This window comes from Triticum aestivum, chromosome 6A (assembly GCF_018294505.1).
Source record: "Triticum aestivum cultivar Chinese Spring chromosome 6A, IWGSC CS RefSeq v2.1, whole genome shotgun sequence".
In the NCBI taxonomy this organism is placed as follows: Eukaryota; Viridiplantae; Streptophyta; class Magnoliopsida; order Poales; family Poaceae; genus Triticum; species Triticum aestivum.
The window spans coordinates 468,713,417-468,731,885 of record NC_057809.1 but is presented as its reverse complement, the minus strand read 5'-3'; the positions used below and the strand labels follow the sequence as shown (position 1 = coordinate 468,731,885).

General features: G+C 40.0%; 1 pseudogene; it reads left to right on the top strand.

Annotated features, from left to right (window-relative positions):
* Positions 1-7,959: 7,959 nt before the first annotated feature.
* Positions 7,960-17,875, top strand: LOC123127952 (protein SIEL-like; annotated as a pseudogene).
* The last annotated feature ends 594 nt before the right edge of the window (positions 17,876-18,469 follow it).

Genomic DNA, 18,469 nt, shown 5'->3' with positions numbered 1-18,469 from the left:
CGCCGCTTCCAAACCCAGCCCGTTCATCTCCAAGAGGGCTCAGTTTGTGGGGCCGCACGCATCCAGTAGCTCAGGTGCTGACCCTGAGATGGAGATCCGAGCACTAGTCTCGATGGCCAGCGGACTCTACCCGTTGTCACGGGCGGAGGTGCTCAGCGGCCTCGCTGCGGTCCTCAAGAAGGTGAATGCCGGCGGCGGGGTTGTGGAGTGCTGCTATGCTTGCATGGAGAAATTGCTGAGGGACGAGGATGAGGGTATCAGGTTGGCAGCTGTGCAATTAGTGAGATTTTGACATTTATGGGTACTTATGTTTTCTTTTGTGCTACTGTATGCTTTTGAGAGTGACATATGAGGAATTGAGGAGATCTCCTGTCTTCGGTGGATAGGTTGGCCTTTGTGCGGAGAAGTTTGCCATGAGAGAGGAGTTGGGTGGTGATGGTGACCAAATGGACTGGGTTATCCTACAGGTATGGTTTGCACTTCGCGCTGGATTTGGTGTTCATGAACATTGTTTGGCGAGTACAAATTTGAGTTACTACAGGTTTTTATAGACCGGAAAATATATAATGTCATTACAGTTGTTTGCTGATATCTAACACTTGTCTACAACATTTAGAAGACTACACATAGTTTATCACAAGTTCTTACCATTTGTTTTTCTAGGTTTCGTGAGGGAGAGAAGTATACTCCCTCATTTGAGAATGCATTCCCATTTTTTGACTTTCTGCTATCAATGTAAGACTAAAACCACAGTTTGTGACCACAATATGGTACATGTTTTTTTCCAAAATTTGGATTTTGAGAATACCCAAGGCACGGCTTGACGCACTTTGTCAGATTATTTGTGGCCGCGTTGCCATGTGATCACTGTTAGCAGATTGTTTGAGCGGTCCTGGTAGCTCATTTATTTTGTAAAATAGAAATCATAGTAGACATTATAGCAGGCATCACACTAGCCGAGATTCCTTTCATTAGATGATAAAATATCATTGGAGCTGAGACTTGAGTTCTACAACGAGAGGTGCTTATAGTATAGCATGGAAACAACTAAAAAAATTCTGAGAATAGTGGAATACATCAGATCAAAGCACTAGGCTTCCTCCCCTCAAAGGCCCCCTTGCTGTCAAAGAGACATTGTCTTTCAGCATTCAGAAGGTTGATATTTGATACTGTTGCAGCGAGCAGCATAGTTCCTCTTGTTTGACTTCCCTTAAAACCTTCCTCAAGAGTGCACCAGAGTGTTCCATTTCTCCAACATTGTATCTTCTTTATTTGGGTTGTCATCTTTTTCCAAATATCTCTTTAGCTGCGCCGGCCATGGGTTGAACCGCCACTTTTTACAATTTTACATCATGGCCAAGAAACAAAAATTTGCAAGGATATGGTCACGTACTAAGTATAAGCCATGATGGTAACTCATTTTATAGGTCTTCTGTATCTCTACCAACTGGAGGAGAAAAAGCAACAGTTGTAGGAACGTGAATAGCCAAGTCTATCACAAAGGTTGCACATAACATATCTATTACATAGGTTGCACACTACATCCAGCTACTGATCGAGAGAGAGAGAAAACCAATATTTTCATATTAAAATATTAGAACATAATGATATGTCAATATAGTCAAACATTGGAAAAATAATCCCTTGAAGATTGGGCTGCAGTAACAGCAGAAGATATGGAATTATTTTCATCTTTGGTAATTAGATTCTTTCTGTTCCATCTTATACTATCTTAGTAGACCAGATCTTGTCCATTCAAACACATGGTTAAATTTCATAGGGAGACATGTTATATAGACACAACTTCTATACAGACTACAGTCACGTATCTATCAACGAAGAAGGAAAAAAGAAAACCAACAATAAACAAGCAGGAAATGAACCAAGAACTTTTGAGATTTAAATAATAATGAGCAAACCATATGTATTTATAGACGCAAGTATAATGAAAACATTTTAATTGTAGGTATTAATGAAGTATGATAACATCGCAATGGAACTAGTTTGCACAGACTCATCCTCTAATCAAGGAATCATGTTGTTTTTGACCTACATGCTACATTAAAATAAGCAGATTATGCCTCATTTTCACATTAGCATGGAAATCAATTCATGTACATTTATTTAGCTTCTGGGGCACCAATGGCATTGCAATCTACAGGAAACTTTCTACGAAGAAATAAATGTTAAACCATTGTTTGCATCAAAAGGGAACTTCCATTTTGATGGCTAAATATTAGTCCGCGAACAATCCATCATGTTTTCATCTAAGTATCAAAGTGGCTTGCATTTCTAACCTACCCCTCCCAGTCTCTCCTTTCACTCCCTTCTTCTTGACTTCTTCCACGTGACCGGTGGCTTAGCGTCACAGCAGGGTGGGGGTGATATCAAGCATGGACATGCAGATTTCTCTGTGGAGTACAAATATCATAAACCGGACATAAGATGTGTGAAAAAAGTATCTATGCATATCTTAGTATACTATAAGAATGGATCATTGGTAAAAAAACTCAAATAAATTACTGTAACTTGCTTGATATGGGCAATCTAACTCAGTAAGCAAATTTTGCAAAATTCCACGAAGTTCAACCAAGATGGGTACCTAGTAGTTTCAGAGAAAAATTAGAAATAGTTCTATCAGAACAAAAGTTGCATATGTATTCCATCTAATCACTGAGTTTGTAGGGAAACTTCTTTGAAAAGTCAAAATCACCAATAGAGCATCATCTATAAATGGTAATCTGTTAGTAGGGTGATAATGATAGTGTCTGAGTCCACAGCAGATAGATACACTCCAGATGATCTCCTCTTTGTAGCCAAATCAATAAGAGCAACAAATAGAATATCCATTCTTCCATATGCTAGCATGCTTTTGTAATTAAGACCATAGATCACAAAACCATATCTATTATGCAATAAAAGCCTAAAACAGAACCTACTTGTAAGGAGAAACACACCGCTGCTTGCTCATAGCCTCATACACCTTTGCACATCATAATGGTTTGTCTGTCTAGATATCACATTGCCTACAATCTATTAAAACAATAGGCAGGGTTGTCAGTGAGGAACATGCCTACATTATTCTGTGCTCAAACTGCCCCAAATCAATGTGAACTGCGAGCCAAATCAGATGAACAGAGGATGCATCACAACACTACTAGTTTAGGGATCTCACTGATTCAAAGAAATGCTGACAGCAGTTTGCAGATTAACATGATGTGTCTTTCTCAATTGCATTATCATTGAATAATTTCTGGCACATGTAATTTCCTTTCTCTTTAGGTATTATGACCTGAGATGGTGTGTTCAATATGTGAGGTACAATCTCACTTCTCTTTAGATCCAATAGCAAAAAAGAACACCTAGCAGCATGCCATGCACACACACTTGGTTTGCAAATAACTTTTAACATATTAAAATCAGTTTTATTTAACTTCCATCTTATCCTCCTTAGGCCCAATTGTTTGAGGAATGAGCATAAGCAAACAATGTGGTGAAAAGAATTTGAATATTAATTCCACTGACCAACCATATTTTCTCACTTTAGCTTTTTGTTATTCTTAACATACAGGGACTTCGGACTTGTTTTTATGCGTAGGTAGAGTAATATCTTCATTTGCTACATTGAGTATAGTAGCATTTCTTTTGGATTTTTTATGAAGTTTTGTTATATCCCTTAATGCTATATTATCTATGACATAGATCAATATGGCATCTGATGGAGAGCTGATCTTGGATAAACCTAGAATCAAAGCATTGTTAATGGTTTCTGTCTCGGCTGCTTATGATGATAAAGACAAAAAACTGGATATACCCACAGTTATATTTTCACATGCAATTCCCCTATTTGGGATGATCTCGTGTGCACTAACCGAAGATGAACGAGATTCACTCTTATCCTATTTGTATCGTCAAGCTGGAATGCAGTTTTGGGAAAAGAAGTTAGTGTCTGCAGAAGGTGGAGATTATGAATGTTTCAGTGTTGAAACTGTGGGAGGAACTCATGCACAGGTAGAAATGACTGAAAAAACAACCAAGTACTTAGATGAAGTCATGATAAAGCAATCGACAAGGATCATATTAGAAACAGTTAAAGGAGCCCAGGTTATGATAAAGCCGTGCAGTATAGGAGAAGTTCAAAGTACTCTAAGGTATGACTTACTATATTCCGTTCTTTCCCATGCAACCAATCTTTCATATATAGATAAGCATGTAAAAAACGAAAATTTGTAGTACACTTTGGAAGCTTCATATATAGGAAGCATGTAAAAAAACTAGTAAAAACGATTATTGTAGCAGGACAATATAAGCAAGAATAAGCTGTAAGCACTTGTCTACTAAAAATTGGATAAGGAATAAAATAGAGAATAGGATGGAAATATTGATGCAAGATAACTTAAACTCAGAAACATGTTGGGTACAATATCAGAGCCCAAGATAGCAGACGTAGCTATGTCAAAATTTTGACATAGTATGATAGTAGCGTAGAAAATTACAATATTACTGCCAGAGCATGAAGCAACAACCCAAGAAAGCAGATGTAGCTATGTCATTTTTCTTATATTCGAAAAAACTGTACCTGGAAATCTGTACTTGGGTTGGGGGACATCATTAAGGATTGGTGAATAATAAAGCTAAACTGATGAAGTTTTTGAAGGACATGTCATCAGATATTATGCGTAGAAGAAGCAGCATCGGGTTTTATATGTTAATGAAGACTCAGAATTGTCTGTTCTTTCCTACAAGTAGCCCATTTTCGAAAGCAACCAAATGGATCCAATTAGGATAACCAATTCATGGCAGTAATCTATTTTTTTTGGATTGTTTATTTTAGTAATCTCATGAACACAGGCAAAAGTTACAAACTAACCTCCCTACAGAAAACACGACATAAGTTTTAGTAACCTCTGCCCAGTTTTCGTGCATAGGATGACTTCATATTACCACAGAAATATTATCTTAGAAGCCATGTTTCACATATTGTCACTGCTTATTACCTGGAACAAATTTCACCACTATATGAATCTGAGATGTAGGAATGTTGTTCAATTTCTAGAAAAGAACATACCACATCGAAACTATTTCCAGATGTTCATGCAGTAACCTTTAGTTACCTCAGTACAAAATGCCTTCCAATTGATTATAGGATTGGGCACTTCAAATGGGGGTGAGGAGGATGTCGGAGGCTACTGCAGGTTCTCCGGCTGGCCCGTGCTACTCCGACAACTGATTCAGCCGTAGGGTGACCTGGCGAAGCACCAACCATAGAAGAGAGATGGGGGGATCGAGCCCCTAATGGTGGGATGGCGCACCTGCGTTGTCCCCCCGGGTAAGATGGTGTGGGGAGAACAAAGTAACGGATCTGGACGATGGGGTAGTTGTGGTCATCGACGAGGAGGTGACGACGTGCGGTGAGCTCGGGGGTGATGCGCGGTCGAATATGGAGGGGCGATGCGGTTGACGGTGAGCTGAGTGGCGTTGCGTGCCAGGTGAGACGTGAGAGAAGGGATTCATGCGAGAAATTAGGGGTGGGTTACGCGGCCTGTGCAGGCGGTTTGACGTTTTTTAAGCGGTATCTTCACCGTGAGATTTAAAAGAATCAATGGCAGTTGATATGTCTGGCGATTTGCTTCCAATCAGACTACTGATTCTAAGTGTTTCCCAAACATATGTTGGCCATACATGTGAGAGCATATTCAAGAAGTGGGCCCATTCTGAAGTTAATGTGCGATTAGAGTATAGGTTGAATGGAGTAGTAGTAAATATGGTACGACCATGCATGTGAAAATTGGCTGCGATGAGAGTTGTTGGAGTAAATATTTTCTGACAATATTTCAATGGATTAATGAATTAGTGTTGCGTTTTGGAGATTACATCCGTAAGATCATATTTTGTGTGCAATAAGAACTCAGTGGTGTCAAGGGCAATTATTAGAGTTTTTTCTTAAATTGCTAGTGTCAACTATTCGATCAATGCATACTCATAAAAAATAGTGAATACATTGCACATCAGCCATATCGAATTGTTAAAATTTCACCAGGCTGATGATGTTCTTGAGGCTTGAATGTCTTTTATGCTCCCTATTTGTAATTTAGTGGCGCAGTAGAGTTTGTTACGCAGTAGTTCCATTGCTCGTTTGCGAGTCTGGGGCACTAGTTCAACTAGGTGATTTCTCCGCACATTGCTGCGAGATTTTAAAGATTAATTTTGGATAAAATTTATAGGAATGAAATGACACAAATGAAAAGCTATTATTGCAAAGGCAATTGTGTGTGGACAAAGAGTATGCATATACGCTAGACCATTGGAGATGAAAAATAAATAAATTTGTGTATGCATGTGCTAAAAAATAGTTGTAGTGGAGGATGGCGTGGCAAATTTGGTGATGTGAAGGGCTGTATGTTGAGAAAGTTAGAGTTAGTGGGGATCAACTATTTATGTATTATAGATTTGCCAATTATTAAATGGTAGTTGAATGTCCATGCGTTGATATAGAATGGAACAATAAATCTATATAAAGATACATTATTTGAAGCATTATTATTTCAAAAGTGCACATCGCATGGAGAAAGAAACACAATAAACTGATAGCTCAAATTCTAATCGAACCACGGGTGACTTGTATGGTTTGCACCAAACTAAAATTGTATGACTTGTATGAACTACTTAGTTGACTTCTAGAACTCATATGTGGCATAAATAAACGCATGTGCTCTTCATTTACCATGTAAAAGTTAGACTGTCTTCTATGGTTCGTTGTTGTAAAATTTTCATGTCAAGATGCAGTTCATGCTAGGAAGATAGTATGGTCGACCCAAGATCAGATTTAAGATCTATCTATGTGCCAATTTCCAAATGATGTCAGATTAGATCAAAGCCTGTCAAATTCGACAAGTGTTTATGTTCTCGTGGCCTTGCTAAAGGCAGAAAACCCTCCAAGATGTAGTTGACCTCTTGAAGAGGAAAAAAGAGCAATCATATGCACTCGTCACCGAAGCCAAAAATAGGAGATTGAGAAGACCAGAAATAAGCTAGCGGAGACAACAAACAAAGCGGCTATCTGAAACCCTAGGCAATGCCAAATTTCCTTAATAATATACCTGTTGAAATGTTGATTCAGTTAGCATACATGTTGTGATGTCCATGCATGAAATACAAGATGTATGTAGGTGAGCGATGCCGAGATGTGGCACCAAATTTTTGTTTTTCAAATTGTGCAATAACTTACATATTTATAATACAACTTACCCAAAATTGCCAGATGACGAACAACGGGCCAAACATACCATCAGCCGCAAACGGGTCGAAAGCACCACATGCATTAATTAGACAAAAACCACTAAGTGGCACAAACAGGTACAAAGAACCATGCTCCGACGACAATTTCTTCCCCGACCTCAGCAACCTCTTCATCAACAATATGGGCGAGCATCAATGCAGGTTGTCTCGCTCCTGCAACATTGTATGTGATTCTGTCCTCCTTGTTTAAGATCCTACTAGAATTCTTATTTCTAGTCTGTGCCTTAGATTCGATCTATTCATCTACTTTGCTAGTCCGTATGATCAGTTCATTCCCTGTTATTGTCGTCACGATTTATTTATTGTTTATTCAAACTAAATATCGTAGTAATTTGCTCATATATTCAACACGATCCACCGCTAAAGGAGGGAGAGAACTTCGATGGCCGGAGATCGTGCGGGTGGTGGCCGGGTCAAAGGAATCCTTGGCTGAGGAGCGGCTTGGGATGACGAAGGAAACAATGGGCGAACTGTTTTGTGGCATTATTATTGTATTGTGGAGATTTGCGGGAGGGTAAAACAGTAAAAGGCCAGGTTGGAGTCGGCTGCGAGGAGCTCCAGCCCGAAATAGCAGCCGCGGCTTCTGAGCCATTTCTGTGTGGAGCCGGCCCATAAAAAGGCCCTTTGGTGCGGCTCCGGCTTCTATAGCCCCCAGAAAAACACCTGTAGATCTGCTTCTGCACGAGGAGCCGGAAGCCAGCGCGCGACTGATTTGCGGAAGCCATCCTTACTCCTCCGTCCTCCCGCTATCTCCTGCCGTCTTGCGTCGCGCCCGCTCCCCGTCCGCGCCTCCTACGTCGCGGCCATCTCCTCCCTCTCCGCACTTCGCGGGCGTTTGTCCTCTGCTGCAACCCTCTCGAGATGTTCACCAGAGAGGCAGAGACGTGTCTTAAAAAAAAAGTGTTTCAAAAAAAAAAACCCAGAGAGGCAGAGACGAGAGAGGAACCCTACGCATCGAGCCAGGCAGCGAGCCACCGGCCGCCGCTCGTCAAATCCGGCGCCCCGTCTAACCCCGTCCAGTTCATCTGCTTGTCCGGCGAGGCGGCGACCCCGCTCGCACGGCTTCACCTGCTGCACTCCGCTGCTCGTGCGCGACCTCGCCCGGCCTCTCGTCCAGCGACGCCCCGCCTCCGGCCTCCCGCCACCGTTCAGCCAACCAGGTACTCTTCTGTCCTCTGCCCACTCCCAAATCCTAACTTCCTTTGTCAAAGCACACAGCAGGTCTTTTGATTTTGTTCTCTGAGTTAATGCATCAATTAGCTCCATTCAAATTGATGCTTCAAAATACACCTTGATGGCTTGATTGCTTAATTGTTGCAGTAGAAACTGTTTTCCTAATTTGTGTTGCAATTTACTGGAAGATAAGATGAACAAAAGAACTAGGACAACTTGATTTGGTACCCTCTATTGTATTATTTATCCTTTATATTGTCTTCTGTTATGTGTTACATTATCAGATGAAGCACTATTAAATAATGTGTTCAGATTTTTATCAGTTGCAAATGAGCGTTGCTTTTGAATGCCTTAAAACTGGGGTAGTTTTTGAGAATTTTTTCCCTTCAATTTTGGCCCGGGGCGTCAGCCAATCCTGGCTATGCCGTTGACAAGGCCTATGCTCATCTAGGCCATGTAGCAGACAGCAATCCCCTACAGGATTAGGATTTAGGAAGGCAAAAAAATGTCAGGATTATAGTCTAAAAACCATGAAGAAACTTATGCAGTAGATGAGTATTGATTAGTACCATTCCATGAATAAAGGGCACAAGGCCATCCTTCCATTATCCTTGTCCCATTTTGTAAAGTAAGTTAGGCGGCCACTACCGTTGAGAAGAAAACATAGATATGCCCCTTACAAAACTCTATGCTAGCTCCTGTGTTTTGTAGTATTATGCTAAATTCTTTCCATCAACTGTTTGGATGACAATGTCCTAAGCAATCTGGATAAAAGTTAGCTGGAATGAACATGTGTAACTAAATCTAAATGCATATATACTTCGAGGAGGAGTTCAATCCATACAGCTGCATTGTTGCTATTTAATTTTTAAATTCTCAGCTATATGGAAATTGATACTTCTTTTCAGGTCTGTGCTGATATCAGAATAACAGTTACAAAGACCTGAAAATTTAATCATACAGTAATATGCGACCAGCATGCAGTTCTAATTTTAATTTGCTAGAGATTATTAGTTTTAGTTTGCAAGAAATATACTTATATGGGTTTTGCAAAATTCTTTCCAAGCTTATGGGGCCGTGAATCTCATGGACGAGGGCCTCGCCGCTTCCGAACCCGGCCCGTCCGTCGCCAAGCGGGCTCGGTTTATGGGGCCGCATGCATCCAGTAGCTCAGGCGCTGACCCTGAGATGGAGATCCAAGCACTAGTCTCGATGGCCAGCGGACTCTACCCGTTGGCACGGGCGGAGGCGCTCAGCGGCCTCGCTGCGGTCCTCGAGAAGGTGAATGCCGGCGGCGGGGTTGTGGAGTGCTGCTACGCTTGCGCGGAGAAATTGCTGAGGGACGAAGACGAGGGTATCAGGTTGGCCGCTGTGCGATTGGTGAGATTTTGTCATTTATGGGTACATATGTTTTCTTTTGTGCCACTGCATGCTTTTGAGAGTTACATATGAGGAATTGAGGAGATCTCCTGTCTTCGGTGGATAGGTTGGCCTTTGTGCGGAAAAGTTTGCCATGAGAAGGAGTTGGGTGGTGATGGTGACCAAATGGACCGGGTTTTCCTACAGGTATGGTTTGCATTTCGCGCTGGATTTGGTGTTCATGAACGGTAGGATCAACTAGCTGAGTGTGGGCCTAATGTTAATGTGATACCGACATTTTTATTTAGCCTAATACTTCTGTTTCTATATGTCAATTCCAGGCTACTAAAGTTTGGAATGAATAGTTATACGACATGCCCATAACTGATATTGGGAGCGATGTTCTTGTTTTTTACTTGAAAAGACCTGTATTTTCGGCAATTTACCTTTCTGTTCTTATCACCAGAAATCCTTTTGACAAGGTGAAAGTACTCATGGCAAATGAGATTTACTACTGAAACATGCAGTTTGTGATGCACGCAATAAGAAAGATGCATCTAATCATGCTTGTGCATTTAATATTTGTAACTTGCAAGTTTTACTCCACTGACCACTGTAATGATAACTGCTTTGTTTGCCCTCTGGACTTCTCTATTCAGCTTAGCTCCATGGCTAGGGACATGTGTACAGAAGTAAGAATTGAAGCATTCAACGCACTTGCCAAAATGCAGAGAGTATCTGAAGGTGTTTTGCTTCAGTCGCTGTCTAAGAAGATCATAAAAACTGACACTGGGAGTGCCTCTAGCATCAAAGGGAAAAAACTACCACCTAAATTATCATTCCCCTGTGCTGCTGGCATATTTGCGCATGGGGTTGAAGATGAATTCTATCAGGTCCGGTCATTCTCTTATACCACATAATTCCCCTTAACGTCCCGTGTCTTTTGTTTATTGTTCTACATGTTCTCCCTACAGGTCCGAACAATTGCATGTAAAACGCTGGGAGCTCTTGCAAAGCTTTCAAACCAATATGCACAGAAGGCCTTGGACTTGTTGATGGACATGATGAATGATGATACAGAAGCAGTTAGACTGCAAACTTTGCAGGCACTGTTTGATATGGCAACATATGGATGTTTGAGCATGCAGGAGAAGCACATGCACATGGTACTAATTATCAGTATAATTTATCTCGTGTAAGCTAGATGTATGAATTGGTTCTTTATTTGTAGTTAACTATGCTAGATGCTAAATTTGGTAATCTTATGCCTCCTGTTGCTTTTGCAGTTCCTTGGCATATTGATGGATGCCAATGTCGTAGTTCGAAATGCAGCACGCAAGATCCTAGGGTCAGTGAATCTGCCTAAACTTCAAATGTTTAAATCTGCACTTGATGGTCTCATTGCGGGTCTGAAGAAAAATCCGGAGGTATGTTAGTGCAGAACAATCACCATGCTTCACATGCAGAACAATCACCATGCTTCACAATTAGCTCTCCCTTGCTATTCTGATCTTTGCTTGAACATTTTCTAGATGAATTATTCGTGTAGTCAATGTAACACAAAGCCTTAATTATCCTGCTAAATGTTAATTTGAGTTTCATTCAGCGTATAGAATATTGCTTACTCTATAATTATTTGAGGCTTTGAGCCTATGACTTCAATTTATGGTAACTGACTCTTTTCTTCTATGTTGCGACCGTATTGATTATATGCAGGATCAAGATATATATGGCGTTCTGTTTTCCATTGGCAAGAATCATGGGAGCTTTTCAGCCAATATAGCCAAACATTTAGCCAAAGAGGTGTTTCTCCATTGCTTACTTCCAATTTTATCTACATGCTAATGTTCTATATAAAATGTATATTTTCACTTTCAGTATTGCTGCTGTACTGATTCTTTCTGTTTCCGCGGTTCTTTCAAGTTCGGTATATACTAGAAAGGAGGTACCATCTCAAGTTCGGTAGCGTGTACCAATGTTCTTATTTTCTGTCAGTCGTATGTAATTTGAGAATATTCCAAGCTATGAACCTTAAATAATAACAAAGAATGCATCTATGTTTGCAGGTTGCTAAGTAATTTGTAACGATGAAGTCTACTCATCCCCAACTGTAGATTTCTTTTTTAGCCAAGTAATACTTCAAGGATGTGTTGTATATTTACAGTTTGATTTAGGACAACTGAATCTGAAAGGAAAAGAGCATATTTAATTTACATATATTTTTAGAAGATCACATTAATATACATTATCCTCGTGAGCCAAATGTTTGAAGCCCTGTGTAATACCTATCCTATAAGATACACCTGATTATGTGGGCTTCGCACTGATGTGAACATCAAAGTCTGATTGCTTGATAGTGCATGGGATCGGCCACTCGATGATGCCCAAACCTGTGACAAAAGATGGTACCTCCTGTTGAAGTATACCTGGTTCGCCCAACCTTCTCAATTAGTTCGGACTTTTGGGTGAACCGGCTGGTGCATGAAGCATTACCCCTCCAGCTGAGATGGCAACAATCAACAAAGTGCAAGTCAATACAACAAAAAGGAGAAAAATCTATAACATTGTTTGGCGAGTACAAATTTGAGTTACAGCAGGTTTTTATAGACCGAAAAATGTATAATGTCATTACAGTTGTTTGCTGATATCTAACACTTGTCTACAACATTTAGAAGACTACACATAGTTTATCATAAGTTCTTACCATTTGTTTTTCTAGGTTTCGTGAGGGAAAGAAGTATATTCCCTCATTTGAGAATGTATTCCCATTTTTTGACTTTCTGCTATCAATGTAAGACTAAAACCACAGTTTGAGACCACAATATTGTACGTGTTTTTTTTTTCCAAAATTTAGATTTTGAGAATACCCAAGGCACGGCTTGACGCACTCTGTCAGATTATTTGTGGCCGCGTTGCCATGTGATCACTGTTAGCAGATTGTTTGAGCGGTCCTGGTAGCTCATTTATTTTGTAAAATAAAGATCATAGTAGACAGTATAGCAGGCATCGCACCAGCTGAGATTCCTTTCGTTAGATGATAAAATATCATTGGAGCTGAGACTTGAGTTCTACAACGAGAGTTGCTTACAGTTTAGCATGGAAACAACTACAAAAATTAGGCTTCCTCCCCTCAAAGGCCCCCTTGCTGTCAAAGAGACATTGTCTTTCAGCATTCAGAAGGTTGATATTTGATACTGTTGCAGCGAGCAGCATAGTTCCTCTTGTTTGACTTCCCTTAAAACCTTCCTCAAGAGTGCACCAGAGTGTTCCATTTCTCCAACATTGTATCTTCTTTATTTGGGTTGTCGTCTTTTTCCAAATATCTCTTTAGCTGCGCCGGCCATGGGCTGACCCGCCACCTTTTACAGTTTTACATCAAGGCCAAGAAACAAAAAATTGCGAGGATATGGTCACGTACTAAGTATAAGCCATGATGGTAACTCATTTTATAGGTCTTCTGTATCTCTACCAACTGGATGAGAAAAAGTAATAGTTGTAGGAATGTGAATAGCCAAGTCTATCACAAAGGTTGCACATAACATATCTATTACATAGGTTGCACACTATATCCAGCTACTGATCGAGAGAGAGAAAACCAATATTTTCGTATTAAAATATTAGAACATAATAATATGTTAATATAGTCAAACATTGGAAAAATAATCCCTTGAAGATTGGGCTGCAGTAACTGCAGAAGATATGGAATTATTTTCATCTTTGGTAATTAGATTCTTTCTGTTCCATCTTATACTATCTTAGTAGACCAGATCTTGTCCATTCAAACACATGGTTAAATTTCATAGGGAGACATATGTTATATAGACACAACTTCTATACAGACTACAGAGTCACGTATCTATCAAGGAAGAAGGAAAAAAGAAAACCAAGAGTAAACAAGCAGGATATGAACCAAGAACTTTTGAGATTTAAATAATAACGACCAAACCATATGTATTTATAGACGCAAGTGTAATGATATCATTTTAATTGTAGGTATTAATGAAGTATGATAACATCGCAATGGAACTAGTTTGCACAGACACATCCTCTAATCAAGGAGTCATGTTGTTTTTGACCTACATGCTACGTTAAAGTAAGCAGATTATGCCTCATTTTCACATTAGCATGAAAATCAATTCATGTACATTTAATTAGCTTCAGAGGCACCAATGGCATTGCAATCTGCAGGAAACTTTCTACGAAGAAATAAATGTTAAACCATTGTTTGCATCAAAAGGGAACTTCCATTTTGATGGCTAATTATTAGTCTGCGAACTATCCATCATGTTTTCATCTAAGTATCAAAGTGGCTTGCATTTCTAACCTACCCCTCCCAGTCTCTCCTTTCACTCCCTTCTTCTTGACTTCTTCCACGTGACCGGTGGTTCAGCGTCACAGCAGGGTGGGCGGGGGGGGGGGGGGGTTATATCAAGCGTGGACATGCAGATTTCTCTGTGGAGTACAAATATCATAAACCGGACACAAGGTGTGTGAAAAAAGTATCTATGCATATCTTAGTATACTATAAGAATGGAGCATTGGTAAAAAAAATTCAAATAAATTACTGTAACTTGCTTGATATGGGCAATCTAACTCAGTAAGTAAATTTTGCAAAATTCCACGAAGTTCAACCAAGATGGGTACCTAGTAGTTTCACAGAAAAATGAGAAATAGTTCTATCAGAACAGAAGTTGCATATGTATGCCACGTAATCACTGAGTTTGTAGGGAAACTCCTTTGGAAAGTCAAAATCACCGATAGAGCATCATCTATAAATGGTAATCTGTTAGTAGGGTGATAATGATAGTGTCTGAGTCCACAGCAGATAGATACACTCCAGATGATCTCCTCTTTGTAGCCAAATCAGTAAGAGCAACAAATAGAATATCCATTCTTCCATATGCTAGCATGCTTTTGTAATTAAGACCATAGATCACAAAACCATATCTATTATGCAATAAAAGCCTAAAACAGAACCTACTTGTAAGGAGAAACACACCGCTGCTTGCTCATAGCCTCATACACCTTTGCACATCATAATGGTTTGTCTGTCTAGATATCACATTGCCTACAATCTATTAAAACAATAGGCAGGGTTGTCAGTGAGGAACATACCTATATTATTCTGTGCTCAAACTGCCCCAAATCAATGTGAAGTGCGAGCCAAATCAGATGAACAGAGGATGCATCACAACGCTACTAGTTTAGGGATCTTACTGATTCAAAGAAATGCTGACAGCAGTTTGCAGATTAACATTATGTGTCTTTCTCAACTGCATTATCATTGAATAATTTCTGGCAAAATTTGGGAAGGGGAATGAGAGTTTAGTGTAGGGAGTTGTATTGAGATTAGACATGGGATGAGTCGTTTTATTCCCAATCCCCTGTTTGGCGCATGATGGAAATTATGTGTGAGAGTTTGAGGAGAAACTGTATTCTCGTGTTTGGTTCGTGGGAATTGACAAGGGAATAGACAAGGGAAATTAACGCAAGTTATGATGAAGGGTTAAGATTGACTCACTAAAACAATTCCCTTCCAACTCCCACCCCCTCCCCTGTTAATAAAACGGTGGAAGTTGGAGTCTCAAGTCCCACGACTATTCCCTTATGAACTCCCAATCCCCCTAACCAAACAATTGATTTGAAGTCTCGTACCCCTTCAATTCCCATTCCTTAGCTCTAATTACCCCCAACCAAACACGCTTAGGGGTATTATGACCTGAGATGGTGTGTTCAGTATGTGAGGTACAGTCTCACTTCTCTTTAGATCCAATAGCAAAAAAGGACACCTAGCAGCCATGCACACACACTTGGTTTGCAAATAACTTTTAACATATTAAAATCAGCTTTATTTAAGTTCCAGCTTATCCTCCTTAGGCCCAACTGTTTAAGGAATGAGCATAAGCAAACAATGTGGTGAAAAGAATTTGAATATTAATTCCACTGACCAACCATATTTTCTCACTTTAGCCTTTTGTTATTCTTAACATACAAGGACTTCGGACTTGTTTTTATGCATAGGTAGAGTAATATCTTCATTTGCTACATTGAGTATAGTAGCATTTCTTTTGGATTTTTTATGAAGTTTTGTTATATCCCTTAATGCTATATTATCTATGACATAGATCAATATGGCATCTGATGGAGAGCTGATCTTGGATAAACCTAGAATCAAAGCATTGTTAATGGTTTCTGTCTCGGCTGCTTATGATGATAAAGACAAAAAACTGGATATACCCACAGTTATATTTTCACATGCAATTCCCCTATTTGGGATGATCTCGTGTGCACTAGCCGAAGATGAACAGGATTCACTCTTATCCTATTTGTATCGTCAAGCTGGAATGCAGTTTTGGGAAAAGAAGTTAGTGTCTGCAGAAGGTGGAGATTATGAATGTTTCAGTGTTGAAACTGTGGGAGGAACTCATGCACAGGTAGAAACGACTGGAAAAACAACCAAGTACTTAGATGAAGTCGTGATAAAGCAATCGGCAAGGATCATATTAGAAACAGTTAAAGGAGCCTGGGTTATGATAAAGCCGTGCAGTATAGGAGAAGTTCAAAGTACTCTGAGGTATGACTTACTATATTCCGTTCTTTCCCATGCAACCAATCTTTCATGCTATTGTTTGTGATTACTTCAACTTCTTTTGATTGTCTTTATTGTAGAACATGCAAAGAAGAAGTCAATAGCTTAGCTGTAAATTCTTCTGGATCAACTAGTGCGGTGTTGAGCTTTGTATGCGACTATCTTGATGCAGTACAGCTCATTGTTGAAATATGGTGGTTCATTCAGTTGGATGATTCTCATGCTTTTGGCCCCACATCACTTGATATTTTGCTTGAGAAGTTGGATACATCTGTGAGAAGGATGAAATGTTGTTATGCTGGATTGAATAGAGAACTGGAGGTTCAAGTTTTGGAGTTTGCTTTGTTAGCTATTTTATGTAGACTGTCCGAGTTTGGAACATGTTCAATATTAGTGCTAGATAAGTTGCATTGGATAATTAATCACATTGATGGTCTGTGTGCCGATGGATCCTATGAGCTTTCCGACTTCAGCAAAGAAGTTAAGAAAGTGTTTGATGATAACTTTATCAACGGCACTCCTATTGTCAACATTTGCACCTTTCTTGAAATCTTTGATCTAAAACCAGCAAGAGATTTTGAAATGCTTAATGCTACAACTGCTGTGCTGCAAGTCCGGGATACAGATTCTGAAAATCCGTTATCATATGTTTATGGATTACCCGTGGGCGTGGCGTTTGACATGTCTCTGTGCAATACCTCTAGTCATGATAGAATATGGCTCCGCATGGTTGCTGGTCAGTCCGTCCAACATGTCTTCTTAGACTTGTCTTGTTTTGAGGGCAATGATAAGATGAAGAGCTGCTCCAGAGTCATTCCTTTCTATGCTACCCCAATGGCATGTTCATTTGTTCTGAGGGCATGCTTGGTAATTGAATGCCCATTTGGAAGTATCGGCACTCACCAGGAAGGACATGGAGGGCCAAGAGATTGTGTAGTGCAACTATGTGATGAATTGGATGTCTACTTTGTTAGTGCTGATACCGAGCAAAGGCAATGGTCGAAATGATAGTGGTCATTTGCACCAAGTTCTTCAGCATGCCCCCTTTGATCGACTGCACCATTGTGTTCTAACATCAACTGTGATCAAGTAATATGCGAAGGCAGTTAAAATACCAGTAGTGACTAATGAGGAGTTTCATATGATTAGTTGTTTCACTGTAGTATCAGATCAAACTCTGATTAGTTGTTTTCTTTAAGAATGGAGAATTTTTCTATGGCATGTGACCAGAAGAAACGTTATCTCATAGCCGATATAGTACTAGCAAGAACTCTGGGTAAAGAATTTGGCTGCGCTGATATTTTGGTAGCAGTAAGCAGGAACAAAGCAGTTACCCGACCACTAAGATGTGTTGCTGTTGCTAGGGTATGTTTACTTCGCGGCGTATGTATATGTAAGGGTTTGGCATATGACTAAAGAATTGAAAATTCTGTGAATTTTATGAGGCTACTGAATTAGAGGCTGCAGAGGCCAATGTTAACCTTGTGCACGTATGATTTGTGTGTTCTGCGCTTCTGCGCCTGGGACAGGTTCCCCGTTAGTGTAACTTTGGACTTACCATACGCTGTGCCGCATGACAGCGGCTTGTTTGCTGTGGGTTTACGTTTGTCGAAAGTACTGCTGGTGTCTTCTTGCGTTCGCTGTGACTTCTTTTCTTCTTATACAATTACATATACATGCCCAGCAACTGCACTCGCGATCTCGTATAACCGGCTTTCATCTACTCCATGTTGATTCATTCATTTCCACTGAATCCTTAGTTGATTCTTTTTTTTGTTATTGACCTAAAAAAGAGTTGGTTTGTGAAAATATCCATGCGCACGATCGAGGAGAAAGGGTGAAAAATATCCAAGACAAAGCTAAGATTACCATGCACAAAAGTTTAGTAGGACAGGATGAACTAAAAAAATTTGATTCCCTTGGTACACGAAACCTCTGATTACATCGCAGGGTAAAGCTGCGAACTGAACATGTGCGTGGTCGCGGCCTTAGCGAAGCGATCAGCTGATCATACTCTTCCTTTCTCTTTCTCCTCTCGATCTTTTTTCT